Source organism: Carya illinoinensis, chromosome 7, assembly GCF_018687715.1.
Source record: "Carya illinoinensis cultivar Pawnee chromosome 7, C.illinoinensisPawnee_v1, whole genome shotgun sequence".
NCBI classification, from domain to species: domain Eukaryota; kingdom Viridiplantae; phylum Streptophyta; class Magnoliopsida; order Fagales; family Juglandaceae; genus Carya; species Carya illinoinensis.
The window spans coordinates 14,192,501-14,214,948 of record NC_056758.1 but is presented as its reverse complement, the minus strand read 5'-3'; the positions used below and the strand labels follow the sequence as shown (position 1 = coordinate 14,214,948).

The window sequence follows — 22,448 nt, the reverse complement described above, 5'->3', positions numbered from 1 at the left end:
TTTAATCAATTAAAATCACAACTTTGATTTATTCATTTTTCCATATAAAACCAATGATAAAGTAATGAAAGAATTAATATATATTGGTTCCAAAAACATTAAAAATGCAATAATTCAGCTCAATCAATATGGTCAGCTTTAATGTATGTATCGTATGTGTTGGTCTATGATTGGGTTATGTGAAGTTGTGAAGTGATGGTGATCATTGTGCAAATGTGATGTGGTTGGATGTCATTGTTTTTTGGTATATGGGTATTTAAATTTTGACTATTATTTTGTTGGCCTAGTTGAGTTGAGTTGTTTCATTTTCTTTTTTTGACAGAGAAGAGCAACTTCATTAGTTAAAGTCTTAGACACAACTAGGAAAGGATTAAAACCTGTATTAGGTTGTTGGTTCTGGTGATAAAGCTGAAAGTTTTTTATTTTATTGAATTTGTGTAGTGATTACAATTTATGTTATATTATACATTTTTTATAACTAAATTCACATGTCTGGTGTCTAGCAACTTCTCCCTCGTGTCCTTAAAGCTATGTACTTAAAGTTGCAGTGACATAGTTATTTGTAGTTCTGAATTTGTTTATTAATCAATTAATAGGTCTTCCCTTTCTACACTCTCCTATGTGCTACTCTAAGGTAAAAGAATGCCTTCAAACCTCAAGGGATTGGCCCAAAGTGGTGAAGGTCTTGATCTTGGAGTATCACTGATTCACTTCCCTCAACGTCCAAGGTTCAATACTTCATGGGTGCAAACAATCCTTTAGAGCCACACCCTTTGGTGAAAAGCTAGCAATTTAACTAATTCCATATAGAAAAACTTCCGAGGGTGTGGTCCATAGGACTGGAGTTTATTCTGTAGGAGTGGGTCTAAAAGGCCCTACCTTGGAGTGGTTCCCCGACATCGTAAAAAAAAAAAAAAAAAAGAATGCCCTAATGGTAAAGTAAGCTTAGAATCATTTGTTCATGTGCTCTTAATGCAGCCCACTTGTTATGTACTTTACTAGTTGTTGATTATGAAGGCTCCATCATTGCAGGACATAAATTCTTTGGCATCAATTGAATGCATGTAGTCTTAATAAGAATTAATAAATGCTCTGAGTTGGAGAGTTGCTTTGTTTGTCGAGAAACGGATACGGTGAATGTGCTTGTACTGCATATGTGACATTTAGAGATGCTTATGCTCTAGGAACAATTGTTTTGCTCAATGTAAGTTGCTTTGCAAATGCTTTCCTGCCATAATTTATTGTTGTTAGGGAAACAAACTAGTGGCCTATCTATGTAATTGTGTGGACAATCCAGTTTAATACCTCCCTCTACCCGTTGTCTTTATTTTTTGGCAAATTTGCAATAATAATGGTTGTTTGCTAATCATATTTGAGTTTTATCTGACTGTTAAACAGTGTGCCAAGGGAGGCCGGAACTAGTTTCTAAATTAATCTCAGTAGTGTGATTTGACAAGGCAAACAAAAGTAATTATTAGGATGTCAATTTGTTCTTGTTACCTATTTTTTATAATTAGTATTTGATAAATGCTCATATGACTCATCTTAAAATTGAAAATTTTGATTTGGTTATCTCTATTTCTCCAATCAGCTCATAAATTATCAAGTGTTGCTGCATGCCTCAGGCGATGCAAGGGCTTGGCCTTGGTGCCTTGTTATTGTCTTTCTCTTTTGAAAACATTGGTAATTTACTTGAATGTATTGCTAACGAGCTCTACTTATAAAAAAAAAAATGTATTGCTAGTAAGTTCTCACATTTGGAGATATATAAGATATAAATCATTCAGTCCAAGTAGACTTTTATTAATTTGGATATGGCCTTTATCTTTACATAACTGAATTTTCATGAGGTGTTGAATTGCAATGACCTGAAAGTCCAGTCCCACTTTTATGACTAGTTGGTAGCCTCATTGCATTTAGCCTAATGAATAGAATTTAGATTCATCCCAGTATGTAATTGTTGTTTTTTCAGGTTTGCTTCATTTTGCATCGTGGTGTGAATCTACACTAGCTGGTTTAGGTTTATAAGGGCACTCGAGTTTCATGTTTTTATTCTCTAATATTTTGAGTGAGTAATTATTTAATGTATCATAGTTGAATTAATTGGTTTTTGCCCAATTATGTGTAATGTTCCAGTGTTTATGTAAGTTGGCATTGTTGTAAGTATTGAAAATGTAGTCCTATCACGTTTTAATGGTTATCTTGCGAATATCCATGATATTCAAGAAATTGAAACTAAATATATATATATTTATTAAGATTCTGTCTTTATATATTGCTTTGGATAATATTGTTCTCCATCCATCCATCCATCTATCCCTAATCTCTCTCTCTCTCTCTCTCTCTCTCTCTCTCTCTCTCTCTCTCTCTCTATATATATATCTATCTATCTATCTATCTATTTTTCTATCTATGTATGCATATACACACATAGTACTCATGCATATTTCTCTATCTATCTATTTTTCTAGCTTTTGTTTTTATTATTTGGAAACATGCTTACCCTTGCCACTTTTCTTCTTTTCTACAAGAGAACATACTTATTCAGGTTATCTTTATCTTTATAAATGATCAGTCTTCAATGTTTAATTTTCTACATCCTTCCTAATTTTTTTTAATATATATCAGTTTGAGTGGGTTACACCTTTGCTGGTTCAGTTCAAGGTATATTGTTTCGTTGAACATCTTTTTAGTTTTTGCAATCTTTAACAATTTGGGAGTTTTTCCTAATTAGGAGGTCTTTGGATAGGGGTGCCTTGGTGGAATTATGAACAAGGTACCACTAAATAATTTTTCACACTCTACTTATTTCAACTAACTCTAAGTTATATAGTTGGGGTCATTGTATGTACAGATTCTTTGTTAAGTGCTTTCTAAATTTGTACCTACTATTATTTCTTTAATTTATACAGCATATACTGATATACATCTATAGGGACATGCAAATCTTAACTCATATATATAACACGCCACCCTAAACATGCTTATGATCAAGCACTATTGGAATTTGTTTTTTTTAATAAACAATATTGGAGACCGATATTCTACCTTGGCTAGCTAGCTGAATGGCCAGATTAGTTGATCATCAGAGGGTCCAAGTAAAATATCAATCTATATTCATATCATCAATTTAATTTTTTTTTTTTGGTAGTTAATAAGTGATTTATTACCAAGAATAGGCAAAGCCCAAGTGCTCTATCATGTCTACATTTTTGGGGCTGAATGATGTTCAAGAGTTGACAGAGATTTTATTTTATTTATTTTTGGTGGGGAGCTTAGCAAAATTAGGCTTTTTCCCCATGTTTTTGGGGTGGGCCATGTGAGTATTAGATGGGGTAACTATCTACTCTTATCAAGGACTATAATTATCTATGTGAGAAAACTTTGGAATCCATTTGTAGTTGTTACTTTTGGGATATTTTTACAAAAAAATAGAATTTATAATTGTTACCTTTAGATCTTCACGATTGTTCGGCATGTAATCTAAATCGAGTGTATTCAAATGTATGCTTCTCACTATACTTGGGTTTTCTTGCAGCTCCTAGAGCTGAGGAACTTTGATTTCTACCCCTTTTTTTCAGTGTTGTGGAGCATATAGTTGCTTCACTTATTCAATCTAAATCCTTAATGATATCTTTTTGCAGATGACTTCACAATGGATAGTGTGCATTTTGAGGTTAACTGATTTAACAATGAGGTTTTACAATGAAGATTGTTTATATATAGTTTAATGATAGGGTTTTTAGATACGAGGCTGCTTGGGGGACAAGAGAGGGTTGCACTGAAGTCATAAAAGCTGCATGGAAACTGTGTTACCCTCGAAGGTCTAAGCTAGAATCTACTCGAGAAGGCCTAAAAACTTGTAGGGACAAACTGAGGGTATGGAGCAAAGAAGCTTACAGAAACCAGAGGAAGCTACTCAAACAACAGATTGAAAAGATTAAAGCCCTACAATTAGCTAATATTGGTCAGCTAAATAGTCAAATTAGCTCACTACAGAAAGAAGTGGATGGTTACTTGGAAGAAGAAGACCTGAAATGGAGACAAAGAGCCAAGCAGAGGTGGCTTCAGGAGGGAGACAGGAATACCAGCTTCTTTCACAAGAGTGCCTCTCAAAGGAAAAAAGTGAATACTGTCAAGCAAGTTAAAAGTGAGGATGGAACTCTAGCCTCTAATATAGAGGAGATAGCCAAAACCTTCCAGGACTTCTACCATAATCTATTCTCATCATCTAACCCGAGAGGTATAGAGGCTGCTCTCTCCTCTCTGCCACCCTCAGTCACAATTGAGATGAATTGCTCCCTGACTAGGCCTTATTCTGCTCAGGAAGTGGAAGTAGCTATCAAAGGCATGAACCCCCTCGGATCACCTGGCCCAGATGGCTTCCCAGCAGTTTTTTATCACCAACACTGGACCAGCATTGGAAAGGAAGTTACAGCAGCAGTTCTTGAAGCACTTAACACCAGAAAGGGTTTTAATGAGATCAACCAAACTTTCATTTCTCTGATTCCGAAGAAGAAGTGTCCTCAGATGGTAACAGATTTCAGACCAAATAGTCTCTGCAACGTTTTCTATAAAATCATTTCTAAAGTGATAGCCAATCGACTCAAACTCATACTGCCTAAGCTCATCTCCCCCACTCAGAGTGCATTTGTCCCTGGCAGGCTGATTTCAGACAATGTGATTGTTGCCTATGAGCTATTGCACTCTATGCAAAACAGATTGAAAGGAAAGCATAATGGCTACATGGCTTTAAAGCTTGATATGAGCAAAGCCTATGATCGAGTCGAGTGGGAGTTTCTGCATAAAGTGATGCTTAAAATGGGGTTTGATAGCATATGGGTGGACTTGGTAATGTAGTGTGTTACCACTGTTAGCTATTCCCTTCTAGTCAATGGTGCTCCCCAAGCTTTCTTCTCCCCTTCTAGAGGAATCAGACAGGGGGATCCCCTATCCCCCTACTTGTTCATTATTTGCTCTGAATTCCTTAGTCATAGCCTCAACCAAGCTGAAATGCAGAGTCTAATATCAGGGATCCCAGCTGCTCGAGGGGCTATCCATGTAAACCATCTCTTTTTTGCAGATGACAGCTTAGTCTTTTGCAAATCCAATCCAACAGAATGGAGTATAGTGCAACAAGTCCTAAGCAACTATGAACAAGCATCGGGACAGAGACTTAATCTTGATAAATCATCTATCCTCTTCAGCAGTAACACCAAGGTAGAAACCCAACGTGCCATCTTGCAGCTTGCAGGGATTAAAGCTTCAGGCACATTTGAGAAATATCTGGGCCTGCCATCTTATGTGGGAAGAAGTAAAGTCAAAGCTTTCAACTCAGTACTGGACAGAATCAAAGCAAAAATGGCCAATTGGAAAATCAATGTATTGTCTCAGGCTGGGAAAGAAACTTTATTAAAAGCAGTCTTGCAGTCCATCCCTTCCTATAGTATGGGTATTTTCAAATTCCCAAAAACCATCCTTATGAAGGTTAACCAGCTTTTACAATCCTTCTGGTGGGGCAGAAAGGGTAATAGATCCAAAACTCACTGGTTGAACTGGCAAACACTGGGGAAATCCAAACAAAGTGGAGGTCTAGGATTCAGGGATTTTGAATTCTTCAACTTAGCACTCCTAGCTAAACAGGGTTGGAGGGTGATCCAAAGTCCCTTATCCGTTGCTGCTCAGGTCCTCAAAGCTAAATATTTTCCTAACTCAGATTTCCTATCAGCAAAGTGTAGACCCAGTGACTCCTATCTATGGAAAAGCTTCATTTCTGCTAGACCAGTTCTTGAAGAAGGTCTTTTTTGGAAAGTTGGAGATGGTAGCAAGATTAAAGTTTGGAAGGACAAATGGATTCCATTTCCCTCGTCCTATCAGGTGCAGTCACCAGTCAACATCCTGAGAGCAGAAGCTGTGGTCTCTGAACTTATTAGCCCCGACTCTATGCAGTGGGATCTTCCTCTTATTAATGCAATCTTCTCGAAGTCTGAGGCAGCTCTCATTAGTAAAATCCCCATTAGTCCTTGCAGAAGCAGTGACCTGTTGACCTGGAGATGCTCAGCCAATGGTAAATTTACTGTGAGGAGTGCCTATCACCTACAAGGCTCAATTAGAGAGAATAGAATGGGACAATCCTTAGACCAAACCTCACTTTCAAGCTTTTGGAACAGGCTGTGGGGAATCAAGGCATCTCAAGCTACAAGAAACTTTCTCTGGAGAGCAGCAACCGAGTCCCTTGCCACAAACCTCAACTTGTTTACAAGGAAAATGATTGAGTCCCCCCTCTGCCCAATATGTTCCCTCGAGCCTGAGTCAATCTCCCATGCAATATGGTCCTGTAGTGCAGCTCAAGATGTGTGGTCGATGAGGTCTAAAAGAATTCAAAAACTGAGTATTCATGCAGGTCCAGTCAAGGAAATACTAGGGCCTATCCTAGCCCAGTTTCTTCCATTGGAGATCAGTGAAGTGGCTACTACAGCAAAAGCTATATGGCAAAGAAGAAATGCTTGGCTATTTGAACAGCAGTTCCACTCCCCTTCCCAGGTCTCTAAGCAGATTGATCACCAGATGTACTCTATAAGGACATGGTTGGAGGCTGAACCTAAACAGTCAAAGACCTCCAGTCGACTCAGCAGCAAGTGGAGTGCACCTCCACCAAATGTGTTCAAGGTCAATTGGGATGCAGCCATTGATAGAGTTAACTCAAAGCTGGGTATTGGAGTGGCTGTTAGGGACTCAGAGGGCTTGTTTGTGGCGACCCTTTGCTCCTCCATGGATCTGGTCCCTGATCCACTCTTGGGTGAGGCAGTAGCAGCCCGGAGAGCTACCTCCTTTTGTATTGAACTGGGACTGACTGCATTCATCCTTGAAGGGGATTCCCAAGCAGTGGTTCAAGCAGTCCAACATAGTGAAGACAGTTGGAGCTCTAGTGGAGTTGTCATCCGAGATGTCAAGCTCATGCTCACCAGGTCTAGCCGCTGGTCAATCCAGTTTATCCCTAGGGAAGCCAATGTTTTAGCTCATCACTTGGCTAAGTATGGCCTGTCTTGCTCAAAAGAATGTATTCTTATTGAGGATTATCCTCCTTGTATTCAGCATTTGCTCTAATGAATGAATACCTTCCTTTCAAAAAAAAAATAAAAAAATGATAGGGTACTTTTTTTTTTATAAGTAAAATGTAATATATTAATCAATGAATAGGAAAAAATGCCTGGTACAATGTATAGTTGTCCTATCTACGTAGAAGCAATGGAAATAAGAAAATCACGAAATTCTAACCCATTGAAATCAATCGCCATGGCCCAAGTACAAAGAGTTCTAGTAAAGAAAGCTTTCAATTCCTTCATCAATCTCTCTTTGTCCTCGAACGTCCTTTCATTGCGCTCTTGTCACAAACACTACACGATGCATATAGGGATCATCTTCCACACTGCTTTTATACGTTGAATGCCTCTCAAATTTGTCCAACTAGCCAAAACCACTACCACAGTCTCGGGCATAACCCAGGCCAAGTCAACTTTGCCAAGGACTTCATTCCATAACTCTCTCACTATCTCACAATGTATTAAGGGGTGATCCACAGATTCACCCCCTTCCTACACATGCAACACCAATATGTGATGATCACCCTACGTTTCCTCAAATTATCAATTGTGAGAATTTTACCCAAGAAAGCATTCCACACAAAGAACGTTGCTTTGGGTGGTGCCTTATGTCTTCAGAGCTTTCTCCATGGAAATTGGATAGATGGCTCTTGGGTAAGGGTCTTATAAAAAGAACGCACCAAAAAAGTACTTTTACCTGCAGGTATCCACCTTAGCCTATCCTGTGAGTTACACAGTTTACTAGCATACAAAAGGTTGTAAAAAGCTTCAAAACTGCTCATCTCCCAGTCATGTGCAGCCCTACTGAAGTTGATGTTCCTCTAAGTTTGCTCCCCTGATCTCCCCATTACATTTGCCACTAAAATATCTTTGTCCCTTGCAACTCGGAATACTGAAGGAAAATAGTCCTTTAGAGTAACATGATCACACCAAGTGTCATAGCAGAACTTTATTCGGGTTCCCCCTCCTAAACAAAGGCGAGTATATCAAGAGAATACCTCCCACCCTCTTCTTATATGTTTCCACAAACCAACTCCGTATGCACCTCTCACTTCTTTTGTACACCAACCCCCCCATAGGCCCCCATTTTGCTGTCGATCACCATCTTCTAGAGGGTTTTAGGTTCCTTATGATACCTCCACAACCATTTACCAAGTAACGCTCGATTAAAAGTTCTCATATTTCTAATACCCAAGCTGCCATTCAAGAGTGGGCTACAAACCTTCTCCCACTTAACAAGGTGAAATTTGAATTCCTCCCCCATTCCACCCCACAAGAAACCCCTTTGAAGCTTCTCCAGGCAAAGCACCACATTTGCTGGAATAGGAAATAAGGACAAAAAATAGGTAGGTTGGTTAGAAAGAGTACTCTTGACCAGGGTAATCCTACCACCTTTTGACAAGTACATTCTTCCATCCTGCCTGATGACACTTCACTTTCTCAATAACTGGATCCCACAATGAAGCTGTTCTTGATGCCGCTTCCAATGGAAGGCCCAGGTATGTCATAGGTAACACATCAGTCTTACATCCTATAATACTGGCCAACTGTCTAATACACCGAACTCGTCCAGTAGGCACCATCTCTGATTTTTCCAAGTTAACTTCTAGCCCGGATGTTGCTTCAAAACAAGGAGAAGGGCCTTCAGAACTCAAACCTGGTTTGGATATGCTTCATAGAAGAAAAGAGTAACATCTGCAAACAACAAATGAGAAATGTTAACAAGTCCTCTAGCCGGAGAGCCAATCGTAAAACCAGCCACCAAACCATTCTCCACCAGGGCTGAGGACATTCTATTCAATGCCTCCACCACAATAACAAAGAGTAATGGGGACAGAGGATCTCCTTGTCTTAAACCTTGTGTGCTACGAAAGAAATTAGTTTGGCTTCTATTAATCAAAACAAATAGTTTCACCATTGATATGCACCACCTAATCCATGAGCATCGTCTCTCCCCAAAACCACATTTCCCTAGAAGATCAAGAAGGAAATCCCAATTGACGTGGTCATACGCATTCTCCATGTCTAGCTTGTAGATAATCCCTGCATCGCCAGCTTTCAAGTGACTATCTATACATTCATTTGCAATAAGTACTGCATCTAGGATTTGCCTATCATTTACAAATGCATTTTGGGGTTTTGAGAATAGCTTCCCCACTACCTCACTCAGACGATTCGCTAACACCTTGGATATAATCTTATATATCCCATTTATTAAGCTAATAGGCCAAAAGTCTTTAACCTCCTCAACCCCTGCCTTCTTCGACATTAGAGCCAAAAAAGTAGCATTAAGGCTTTTTTCAAACTTCCCAGCCGAGTAAAACTCCAGAACACCTTCATAAGATTATCTTTTAATACAACCCATCACATTTGAAAAAAACCCATCGCAAAACCATCAGGACTCGGAGCCTTGTCTTTACCCATTTTCCTCACCACTTCGTAAACCTCCCTTTCCTCAAAAGGTCTCTCAAGACAACATACATCGTTAATCTCAATGGAATCAAAACCAATCCCCTCAAGTTTAGGTTGCCAACCCATTTGCTCAGAAAGTAATTGCTCGAAAAAGTCAACTACATGATTGTTTATCTCTACCTCTCCTCAACACTCAATATCCTCTATTTTCAGCATCTCAATGGTGTTGTGTCTCCTATGTGAGTTAGCTAATCTGTGAAAGAACTTAGTGCTTCGGTCTCCTTCCTTCAACCATAACGCTCTTGACTTTTGACTCAAATAAGTCTCTTCTAAGGCAACAATTCTTTCTAGTTCTATTTCCAGCTCTAATTTTAGCGCTACTTCTTCTTGAGTTAAGGACCGGGCTTCTTGTATCCTTTCTAGCCCCTATATCTCCATTACCTTGCTTTTCTTGTGCTCTCCTATATCTCTAAATGACTGCATATTCCACAGCTTTAGGTGTTTTCTTAGAGTTTTTAGTTTACCTGCAAAAATAAAATTGGGGGTTCCCTGTATCTGATAAGATGACCACCATTGCCTGACCCTTTCATCAAAACCGTCCACCTTCAACCACATGTTTTCAAATTTGAAATACCTACGCCACCTTTGGAGTCCTTCACAATCCAACATAATAGGCCAGCAATCTGAACGCGAAAGAGGTAATCTCTTTTGCCATACATCCGGGAAATGACATTCCCACTCTAGAGAAATTAGAAATCTATCTAGTTTATACCACGTCTGATTATTAGACCACGTGCAAGCACCCCCTGCTAGTGGTAAATCCACAAGATTCAAATAAAAAATGCACGGCAAAAATTTTGTTATAGCTGGCCTTATTCTTCTATTCCCAAAACACTTGGTTGGATATTTTGTAACATTAAAGTCTCCACCAATACACCATGGGAGATCCCACTGGCTATGTAGTCCAGTGAGTTCATCCCATAATAATCTTCTCTCACGGTCTAAGTTAGGACCATAAACACCTGTAAAAGCCCACGTAAAATCATCTGCCATGCTTCTAAAGGAACAAGCCACTGAGAAGACCCCTATAAACTCCATTTTCTCCACCACTCTTCCATCCCACATCACTAAAACACCGCCTGATACCCCCTTTGCTTCCAAATACACCCAATCTACAAAAGAACAACTCCATACACTTTGTATTATTTTCCTATTAATAAGCTTCAATTTTGTCTCCTATAAACAAACTATATTCGCCTTCCACTCCATACTAACCTCGTTCAACTCACGGACATTCCACAATACAAGTTTTGGTTTCATTTAGGATATGCTTGTCCCATCCCTTTAGTCCTGTCCTTGCTTGCACTACCCTCCGAGTTCATGGACCAAGTTAACCTCCTCAATTGTCTTTGCTTTTCTGAGTTTGCTTTCCTATGTTGTTGGTGGCCCGATTCAATTAGTGTAAGTAGAGCCATAAATTGATCCTCATAACCTTTGCACTTTAGTCCCACTAAATGCTAAATATATTTTACTTTGTTAAAGACCCAATCTGAAACACTGGGTTGACCTGGAAGCATGAAATTTAGAGGGACAGGCTCACTCATTTCAGCCTGATCTGCAACCACCACTTGATCGAGAACTAATTCCTCATCTGGCTGTACTGGGACTATACTCAAAGGAGTGTGAAATGTATCTTCAACCATTGAAATTTTATCCACATCAATGAGATCTGAACTGATCTGAAAAGGCCTTGAAAGCATTTCATCATATGAAGAAACAAGATCCTCACTGTCCGTGTCCATTAAAAGCCTATCATCCTTTGTCGCCACCACAAAACTCTACTTGGAAGGGTTCACCGCCACCGCGGCAGTCTTAGCCTCTACCTCATGTATCGTTGATATTGACTGTCCCATTGCCGATGGAGAAGACCCTTCTGAAGGACTCGTGGATTCTTTAGAGCAATTTGGTGACATTTTCTGACCATCCCATTCATGCGGACCATCATCAGTGAGCACCAATCTCGACATTGGTGATTTCTATGGGCCTCCAAAGACTCCCCTTACACCGACAACCATCGTGGCTAAGCAATTGCGTCAATTCCTCACAACACTGCATTATTCAAAGCCCTAGAGCTTTCAGCAACGTGCAGGGGTTGAAAGGCCCTAGGCTAGGGACCCTGGACTGTGTGCTGCGGCCCATCCTTCTGGCCCACCCATGACTTACTCCTACCAGTATTGACCTGGTTCTTGGGCTGAGGCCTATACGTTAGCCCAGTCACCCCATGTTTTGTCGCAGGCACCTGTCTTCACACTCTGTGGGCCTTTCCCTTGCCTTTACCTATTTCCTTAAACACGGGCCTCTGGCCCAGCCCCCTCTAGCCCAACTCACCAACGTCCCCTGCCTTATTTCACCTAACCACCTTTTTAATATCAGCCATCTCCCTCTGCAATTTCCATATTTATCTTTGTAAATCCTCTACCTTCCAGCCCACATCTCTATCAAACTCCCTGCCTACATATGAGTGTCATACACCATGAGTGGCTCGAGGCCGATGCCTATCAGTGTTTCCAGCACCACCCCCCTTTCCGTCTTGGACCACAACATCCTTGTAAGACCTCGTCGCTTCCACCTTCTTCCATGGTTGAGCACCTCCTTCTTCCTTCTTGAATAGACTCTTCCAGTGCATCCCTCATTCTCCTCCAACCTTTACCCCCTTCCCCTTCCGGGATAATAATGGAACTTTTCCTACCACCCTTCTGGTACCACCACGAAATGACCCCTGCCATTGGAGCACCTCTATGCAAGGTAACGCCGGTGTCCCTTCCAAATGGTCCTATAAACCTCTCGTTCCTCACCACTCAGACTTGCATCCAATGCCTTTCTAAGCCACTAGACAGTATTCTCTTCCACCCATAATTCCTGCTCATTCTTCCATCCTCTTTCGATAACATGAAGTTGCCTACCTTCCTTAACAAGGATGAATAGCTTTGATTCGATTACAAGTTCTCCTAATAATCCCATTTGAATTATAAGTATTTTAAGCCATCATATACTAAGCCCACCCATGGTTGTTACAGAACTGGTGTATTCCACAAAGAAGTCAGGAAAAATTATTGCCAAGTGTACGAAGAGAAAATATAACACCCGTCCTTGTGGTGGGTTCTTTAGAAAATGATTTTATAAAAATAGACGGGAATTACGGTTCCTTTTTAAATTTTCTTTTTCTTTCATGGTAGGATACAAAAGACTCCATATTTATAAATAAAATATATTTCTTAATTTAAAAGGTTATAGCAGAAAACATTAAAATTTTAAATTACAGTCTCTCTTACAAAACGTTGTGCTTAGGCTTTCGTGCTCTTCCTCTGGGGTCGTGCTCATCCTAATGCGTCATGCTCATCTTGTCCTTGGGAGGGCACACATAAAAACTAAAATGAGTCAATGACTCGTAAGCATTACTTCATACAGTTAAAATATAATAATATAGATTTTCAGTCATGCATTCATCACTCCATATATATCATACATAGACATTCATTTCATTTTCAAACGTTGCGAGGGGGGTTTTTCTTGAAAAGGATTCTCTTTCATAAAACATTTTCCCATGCCACGCTACCCTCATTTCTTAAAGGGTTTTTATCATGCATACATCTTTTCTTAATATGCATCCATTCTTTTTTATCACTTTTATTAGCCATAGCATGCTGTTAAGCCCCGTACGTGAGGATTAGAGGTCTTTTGGACCTGATTCTGCTTATGGTCATGGGTTAGGAATCCATTCCTTTAGGGTGTAGCATTGGGTGCACTACTAGTACTACTTGCCTGGCATTGCAATTTTGCCCAGTCCAGTCCTTCGATACCATCATCCATTCATTCAGTCATGGCCGTTACGTATTTTCATTCGTTTTAGTCCTTTCAGTTCTTTTAGTCCTTAAGTTCTTTTATTCTTAAAAGTCATTTAAAAGCATGGGCTTAAACATCATCTTTCATGGCATCATTTAAAACATCAGTTCACAGGGGCATTTTAAAACACTTTTTTCGTGTCATTTAAAGCATCACTTAAAACATGAAGCATTAGCCTCATTTCATTTTGTGAAAATACATCCAGTACATACCACGTATAACATCCATCCACATGCATACACTTAATACTATGGGTGCGTAAAAATGGGCTGTCAAGGAGGGCCGTTACATACTTATACTTGAAAACTTATACTTAGCATTCTTTCGTAAAACACTTTATTCACGTCATTTAAAGCATAAGGCCTAAGCCTCACATTTCATTTCATGAAAATACATCCAGTACTTACCATGTATAGCATCCATTCACATGCATACACTTACATAGTTGGGGTGCATAAAGGGGCTGCCAAGGAAGGCCGTTTCATACTTATACTTGAAAACTTATACTTAGCATTCTTTCATAAAACAAGTTTTGTGTCGTTTTGCATTTTCATTTTCATTTATTTAGAAAACTCTAGAAGAGTATGAATGTAATACTTACCTAGACTCCATGCCATACTCATTTCATGCAGTCCATTCATATGCGTGTCAGATGGTAGCGTATATGCATACACATAACCTTACATCATTTTCTATCTAAATGCATAAGCAAATATACTAGAAATAGAACTATGATTCACTTGGAACACTCTCTGTCCATCCATGACACTTAAGTGCTAATTACTATGCTAAAACCTTTGGAGTCCATTTACTGTCACTATCTCTGTGTTTCACCTTAGGGTTAAAACATCGAAACCTTCACCTTACTCTTCTATTAACCCCATTCCGATGCATGAATCAGACCAACTAAGTCACGCATCCCGATCCTAGACAACATACCCAAATGCTACCTTCATGCTTCCTAGCTTAGGATAGATCACTCATTATATATGGTAAATCTGTCCGGTTCAAGTGTCTCACTAGATGCACATGTACCTTACCCTTTTTCACCTAAGATCAACTTATAGTCCAATGAACGCTTGCTTGTATAAACAAGCTCCATACTCTGATACCAACTTCTACTCAAACTCGATTAGTAGTCTCGGCCCCTTTTACAAGTTCATCCCAACAATTGACACGACAGGACTTCATTCACCTCAACATCTCCATCACGTTACGTAGCTCGAGACAAATTTCGAGTTACATCATGACCCCCATCATACTTTGGCTGCGCTACTCTTACACTATCCCATCACTTCACACATACTCTAAGCCATAAGTCAATTATAAGGTGACACCAGTCACCTCAGACTATTTCGGGATACTGTTCCATAGTTCTCAATGCTACAAAACATGCTCTACATTCCTCTACTACACAACCATCATTTTCTTTGTGACAAGCCATACGATGCATCTCTAAACAACATGGAGTACGCATCGTGTGTACTCCCTTCGCTACATCACGTATTAACACGAAGCACACCACATAGTGCATCGCTATACGACACGGAGCACACGCCACGTGTACTCTTTTCACACTATGCCACAGGTCACTACAGCACATGCCACATGATGTGTCACTGTACTACATGGAGTACACTCCACTTGTGCACCCTTCACACACCACGCCGCATCACACTACAACATACATCTCACACCCATACTTCACAGTACAGTCCACAACACTACGCTGCACACTACATAATTAAGCCCAACACTTCACAGCAAACTCCACAATACTAACAGCACAGTCCACAACCTATCAACTAGCATTTAATATAAATAAAGAGGGATAGAGGGTTATAACATCGATGGGATAAACTGTATGTCGCTTGCTACATGTCATGATCAAAGGAGTCAGAAGAGTCGTACGTGGCAATTAAATTGTGTATAGTGACTATTTGGGCTACTTGATTGTTAAGATATTTTGGTTATAATATCTGCTTACAATTGAGAGAAATCAAGATAAAATAGTCCAAAAAATGAGATTAATTGTGAGATCTTCAGACAAAATTCTTAACCTTTGGAATTGCTAATTAAGAGGATAAATGTACTATTTTAATTGTTTAATGGGCTGAATGTTTTGCTTGTAGGTATTAAGGCCTAGTCTTAAGAATTAAAGCTTGAGCTCATAATATGGCCCAGCCATTGAGTTTAGACTTGATGAGTTAAGGCCTGCGTGAAAGCCTCTGTTGTGGCTCACCTTCATTCATCAAGAAGGATTGAGAAACACCTCATCCCTTAGAGGGCAGAACTAAGAACTGAGAGGATTCGGTTAGAAGAGAGAGATGGAGATGATGGAAGGAGAGGATAAAAGGAGAGGAGGTGCACCACAAAAGGGGATCGATTCCCATCCATTCTTGGAATCTTTATTTCAGTTTTGCTTTCAGAACAATTGCAGTTTTTCTTACCTTTTAGGGTTTTCAAATCATCCATCAAATGATTATTTGGGGCTAATTTTTATAGCTAGGGTTGCAGAGAAAGGGGTTTCCTTCCTTCATTATCGATGGTTATTTGTTGCTGTTATGTTTAATGTGAATTTGTTGCTGTATTTTCATACCTTATTTATTGTCGGCTTGGATAAATCTCTTGTTCTTGACTTGTTGTAGACTCACGGCACATCAGGACCTTGAAATAACAAGGATCTATCCACTATGAGTCTTGAGGTGAAAATGGATGATAATGCAGTGAAGGTTTTATTCGAATTGGTGCCTTCATCTGAGTTTACTGTTCTTTGGTTCTTAAGTGTTATTATCTTGATTGAGTTAACATAAGCAAATGCACCCAGTAACTATAACCTGATGATAGAGGAAATTCTAACTCTGTATCCCTAGTATTTACCCTTTCTGACAAATATTTTCTAGTTCTAAGTTTCAAAGATTTTATTTACACTTTACCTTTTATTGTCTCAACTTTAAACATTGTTGATCTGGTTCTTACGTTTGTATTATTCTTAGAAGAATTGAATCCCCTATTTCACTTGTCACACTTCTAAATCATCCTACATTCATTGCAATTCATTGCATACAGCCCCTCTTCCGTATTTGAGAACATACCTCTTTCATAAAGAGGATTTGTTCTACCATATCTTATCTTCCACTTTGTTCATATTGTTTTACTTATTTACATTTTGTTGGGTTATATTAACATAGTTGTTCCTATGGAAATGACCTTTGGCACTCACACTATATTCTAAACATGCTTTTATACTTGGAAGCATTATTTTGAGTGAATCAAGTTTTTGGCGCCGTTGCCGAGGACAACTGGTGAAACATAATCTTTCTTGTAAAAGAAAAATAATAATAACAGGAGTGTATCTATGAAACTCTTCACAGATTGGGTAACAGCTCTCATCTCCCTGGTTGAAAAATTTCTTGTGCCTCTGTTTTGTTCCTTTAGTTTGTTTTACATCTGTTTTGAATTTGTTTGTGTTTAGAATGCATGTTTATTTGGACTAGAGATCAAGCATCATGATTAACTAGGATTGAGTCACTTTCATCCATAGATTCTGCATCCATATCTTTGAAGTCATCTTCTGAAAATTTAAGTAACATAGCTAAAAATGAGGATCGGGAAATCTTGAACCAAAATAGGACATTGAGGAGTACTTATAGCCAGTCAGAACTAGTCCTCCTTCCTGGATTGTTCAACCTTTAAATGCAAATAATTTCAATTTTAAACCTGGGATGATCCCATTGATTCCTCATTTTCATGGAATGGAGTCTGAAAATCCTTATTTGCATATTAAAGAATTTGAAGAAGTGTGCTCTACATTCGTGGATAGGATATGTGTTGAGGAAGTAATTAGGTTGAAACTGTTTCCTTTTTGCCTTAAGGATAAAGCCAAAACATGGCTGAATTCTCTAAGGCCTCGGTCCATAGGAACTTGGCAAGAGATGCAAACTGAGTTTCATAAAAAAATTCTTTCCCATGCATCAAACAAATGCCCTGAAAAGGTAGATTATGAATTTTGGGCAAAAAGATGGTGAAACTTTTTATCAAAGTTGGGAAAGGTTTAAAGATTTATTGAATGCTTGCCCTCATCATGGTTATGAACATTGGAGAGTCATTAGTTTTTTCTATGAAAGCTTGCATTCCAAAATGAAACAGTTTGTTGAAACCATGTGTAATGGTGAGTTTTTTGGCAAGGATCCTGATGAAGCTTTTGAATATTTCAATTATTTGGCTGAGAATGCCCAGTCATGGGATATTTCTGATGTTGGGGATAGATTTAAAAATGTACGGGGTACATTTGGGAGTGGAAAATATCAACTCAAAGAAGTTGATGACTTGCATGCTAGAATAGCCCAGATTTATAAGAAATTAGAATCTATTGAACTGAAAAAGGTTAATGCAATGCATGTGTTGCCCCCAAATGCTGATAAATGTGGAATTTGTGAGGACCAAGGACATAGCACTCATGCATGCCCTATCATACCTGCTTTTAAGGAGATATTGTTAGATCAACCTAATGCTGGGAACATGATTGCTAAGAATTATTCAGGGCCATTTTCTAACAGTTACAATGCAGGCTAGAAGAACCATCCCAGTCTCAGTTGGAAAACAGACCAGCAAGCTTCTTCCTCCACAGCACCCTACATGCCCTATGCACCACCATCAGGACCTTCACATTACCCCCAACCAGCCTCACTTCACCCAGAAAAAGAATTTAGAAGAGTCCATATAGCAACTCACTCTTAACCTCCAACAGTTCATGCAAAGCCAAGCAACCATAAATAACCAAAATTCTCAAGCCATAAATGACATAAGAGGGACACTCACAAAAGTGACTACCACTTTGAGTACCCAGGAAATAGGAAAGTTTCTAGCCCAACCTCAACCCAATCCACAAGCTCAGCAACCTCAAGTAGAAGGGCTCAATGTGAAGGCTGTGAAAGCCATCACAACCTTGAGAAGTGGTAAGATTGTGCATAAGCCTGAACATATCATTGGGAACTTAGGTAAGGAATCTAACTCAAAACTAGATGGTGAATTACATGTTGAAAATTCTGAGAGTTCTGAATCCATACCTGCTCCATTTCCTCAAAGGCTAATTTCTGTGCATAAAGAAAAACAAAATTCTGAAATTCTGGAAATTTTTAAATAAGTCAGAATAGACATTCCACTTCTAGATGCCATTAAACAAATCCCTACTTATGCAAAATTTTTGAAGGATTTGTGCACTGTCAAAAGAAAGTTGAATGTTAAAAAAAAAAAAAGCCTTTCTCACTAAGCAAGTCCGTTCCATCATCCAAAATCTCACACCCCCTAAATACAAAGACCCTGGCTCACCTACTATCTCTTGCATAATTGGTGATGCCAAAATTGACCAGGCTTTGCTTGATTTAGGATCAGTGGTAAATCTGTTACCCTATCGTGTGTATGAACAGCTGGGATTGGGAATTAAAACCAACTTCTATAATTCTGCAGTTGGCTGATAGGTCATTAAAATGCCTAGGGGTGGTGGAAGATGTATTAGTACAAGTTGATAGATTTTATTTTCCTGTAGACTTTGTGGTGCTGGATATGAAACTAACTACTCCAACTAATGTCTCTTCTGCTCCAGTGATCTTAGGGAGACCTTTTTTAGCAACCTCTAATGCTATTATAAACTATAGAAGTGGAGTTTTAAAATTGAGTTTTGGCAACATGACTTTAGAGCTTAACATTTTCAATTTATTCAGGCAACCTCAAGAACAAGAAGAAGTGCAGGAAGTGAATTCCTTGGAAGCAATCCCTTTTGAGTATCTATTCTTAAATATTGACTCTGTTGAAAATTTCCGTTGAAGAATTTCTATCTACTGATGTTGATTATGTGTCACCCATCTTTGCTGTAGGAAGCTCAATTGATACCCAGTAGAGGCCTAAGATCGAACCTTTACCCCTCATACCAGAGCCCACTAAGTCCTCAAGTGAGGAAGGCCCACTATTGTAGCTGAAAGCCCTTCCAAAGGAGCTAAAATATGCTTATCTAGGACCTGGGGAGTCTTTTCCAGTGGTAATCTCATCTCAGCTCATTGCTGAGCAAGAGAGTAAGTTGCTTGGTGTGTTAGTACAACACAAGTCTGCCATTGGGTGGAACATTGCTGACATGAGAGGTATAAATCCCTTAACTTGCACCCATAGAATTTATTTAGAGGAAGGATCTAAACCCTCTAGGGAGATGCAGAGAAGATTGAACCCTACATTGAATAGAGGTGGTTAAGAAAGAAGTACTGAAATTATTAGACATAGGTATTATTTACCCTATAGCAGATAGTCAATGGGTAAGCCCCATTCGAGTGGTACCAAAACAATCTGGTATCACAGTGGCCAAGAATGAAAAAGGGGAATTAATACCTACTAGAATGAAAATTGGATGGAGAATGTGCATAGACTATAGGAAGCTGAATGCAGCTTCTAGGAAAGACCATTTTCCTCTGCCTTTCCTTGACCAAATCTTAGAAAAGGTGGCTGGGCATGAAGTTTACTGCTTTTTAGATGGCTATTCTGGGTATTACCAATTCAAAATTTCCCCTAAGGACCAAGAAAAGAAAATATTTACATGTTCTTTTGGGACTTTTGCTTTCAAAATAATGCCCTTTGACCTGTGCAATGCCCCTGCCACCTTTCAAAGATGTACGTTAGGAATTTTCAATGATTTAATTGATGAAACAGTTGAAGTTTTTATGGATGATTTGTCAGTGTTTGGAAAAAATTTTTACTCATGTTTGGCTAACCTGAAAATTGTTTTGGCGAGGTGTGAAGAAAAGCAATTACTGCTTAACTGGGAGAAGTGCCATTTTATGGTACAACAAGGAATAGTCCTTGGGCTTGTTGTGTCTGAAAGGGGTATTGAGCTCCACAAATCTAAAGTGGAACTGATTGCAAACTTACCTATCCATAGATGTGTAAAAGACATAAGATCATTTTTAGGCCATGTTGGTTTCTATAGGAGATTCATAAGAAACTTTAGTTCAATCTCAAAACCTTTATGCCATTTATTGATGCATGATGTTAGTTTTACTTGGTTTGAAGAGTGTCAAACTACCTTTAACCAGTTGAAAGCTAACCTCATTACTGCCCCTATAATTCAACCACCTGACTGGACATTGCCATTTGAGATAATGTGTGATGCCAGTGATTTTGTTGTTAGGGCAGCATTAGGCCAAAGAAAAAATAAACTGCTTCATGTGATATATTATGCTAGCAAAACCTTAAATGATGCTCAGAAAAATTACTCTACTACAGAGAAGGAATTGCTAGCTGTAGTATTTGCATTAGAAAAGTTTAGGGCCTATTTGCTTGGTTCTCCTATCATTATCTTTATTGACCATGCTGCATTGAAATTTCTATTAACAAAAAAGGATGCAAAACGTAGGCTCATCAGGTGGATCCTTTTATTACAAGAATTTAACATCACCATAAAGGATAAGAAAGGGTTGGAAAATGTTGTAGCAGATCACTCATCTCGGCTTACCTTGGACTCAACCAGTCAAAATCCCCCTATTTCTGAATCTTTTCCGGATAAGAATCTATTTGAAGTCAATATTCTACCCTGGTGTGCTGACTTGGTGAATTTTCTAGTGACAGGTCAAACTCTAGGCCATTGGATAGCACAGGACATTAGAAGAATGAAAGCTAAGGCTAAGTTTTTCTTCTATGATGAACCATACCTTTTTAAATATTGCTCTGACCAAACAATTAGGAAATGTGCTTCTGACAATGAATTTTCTGCCATCCTCACTTTTTGCCATTCTGAAGCTTGTGGTGGGCATTTTTCTGCTCACAAAACTGTAGCTAAGATTTTACAAAGTGGTTTTTATTGGCCAACAATGTTCAAAGACACTTACATTTTTTGCAAATCTTGTGAACCTTGTCAAAAACTAGGGAGAATTACTAAAAGAAACACGATGCCAATGCAACCAATTCTAGTTCTAGAAATCTTTGATTGTTGGGGCATAGACTTTATGAGACCATTTCCCTCCTCTTTTGGTTACCTCTAAATTTTGCTTGCTGTTGATTATGTGTCAAAATGGGTAGAAGCCATTCCATCCAGAAACTGTGACCATCACACTGTCTTGAAATTTCTCAAAGAAAATATTTTTGCATGGTTTGGTATGCCCAAAGCCATAATCAGTGATAATGGGTCCCATGTTTGTAATAAACCCTTTACTGTTTTAATGAAAAAATATGGGATCCATCACAAGGTTTCCACACCATACCATCCTTAGACCAATGCCCAAGCTGAATTAGCCAATAGGGAGATCAAACATATTCTTGAGAAAACTATTAACCCTAATAAAAAAGATTGGTCTGTAAGGTTATCTGATGCACTTTGGGCATGTAGGACTGCTTACAAAACAATTTTGGGAATGTCACCATATAAGTCTATGGTAAAGCATGTCACTTGCTTGTAGAGGTAGAACACAAAGCTTACTAGGCCATTAAACAGTTTAATTTTGATGCTGACCAATCTAGTTCATCTAGGAAGCTGTAGATTGCTGAGTTGGAAGAACTTCGAAGGGATGCTTATGATAATGCCAAATTGTCTAAAGAGAGTATGAAGCACTTTCATGACAGACATATCCAAAGGAAATCTTTCTACCCAGACCAGCAAGTGCTTCTATACAACTCCAGATTACACGTCTTCCCTGGAAAGCTGAAATCTTGATGGAGTGGCCCTTATGTGGTAAAAGCTGTGACTTCCCATGGAGCTGTGGAACTTCTAAACCCTCAGAATGGTAACACCTTCCAAGTTAATGGTCAGAGACTAAAACCATTTTTCTCAAACTTTCCACTTGAAGAGACCACTCTAAATCTCCTTAATCCCATTTCCTTTTAAATAATTGCCTAAACTCATTAATAAGGTTTCCCTTTTTGGTGTAGTATTTTTTTCTTCTATGCATATTTCTCTTTGAACACACTACACTCAGGTACTGCTCTAACTCTACACTTTCTCACTCTTTCCCATGTTTATAACTCTGAACCATTGAAGACAATGCTTACATT

General features: G+C 38.9%; 1 non-coding gene across 1 annotated transcript; it reads right to left on the bottom strand.

Moving 5' to 3' along the window:
• Window positions 1-17,402: 17,402 nt before the first annotated feature.
• On the bottom strand, window positions 17,403-17,508 carry LOC122317691. Its single transcript, XR_006244608.1, has one exon. It is a non-coding gene; the product is annotated as a small nucleolar RNA R71 (small nucleolar RNA).
• Between the last annotated feature and the right edge of the window lie 4,940 nt (window positions 17,509-22,448).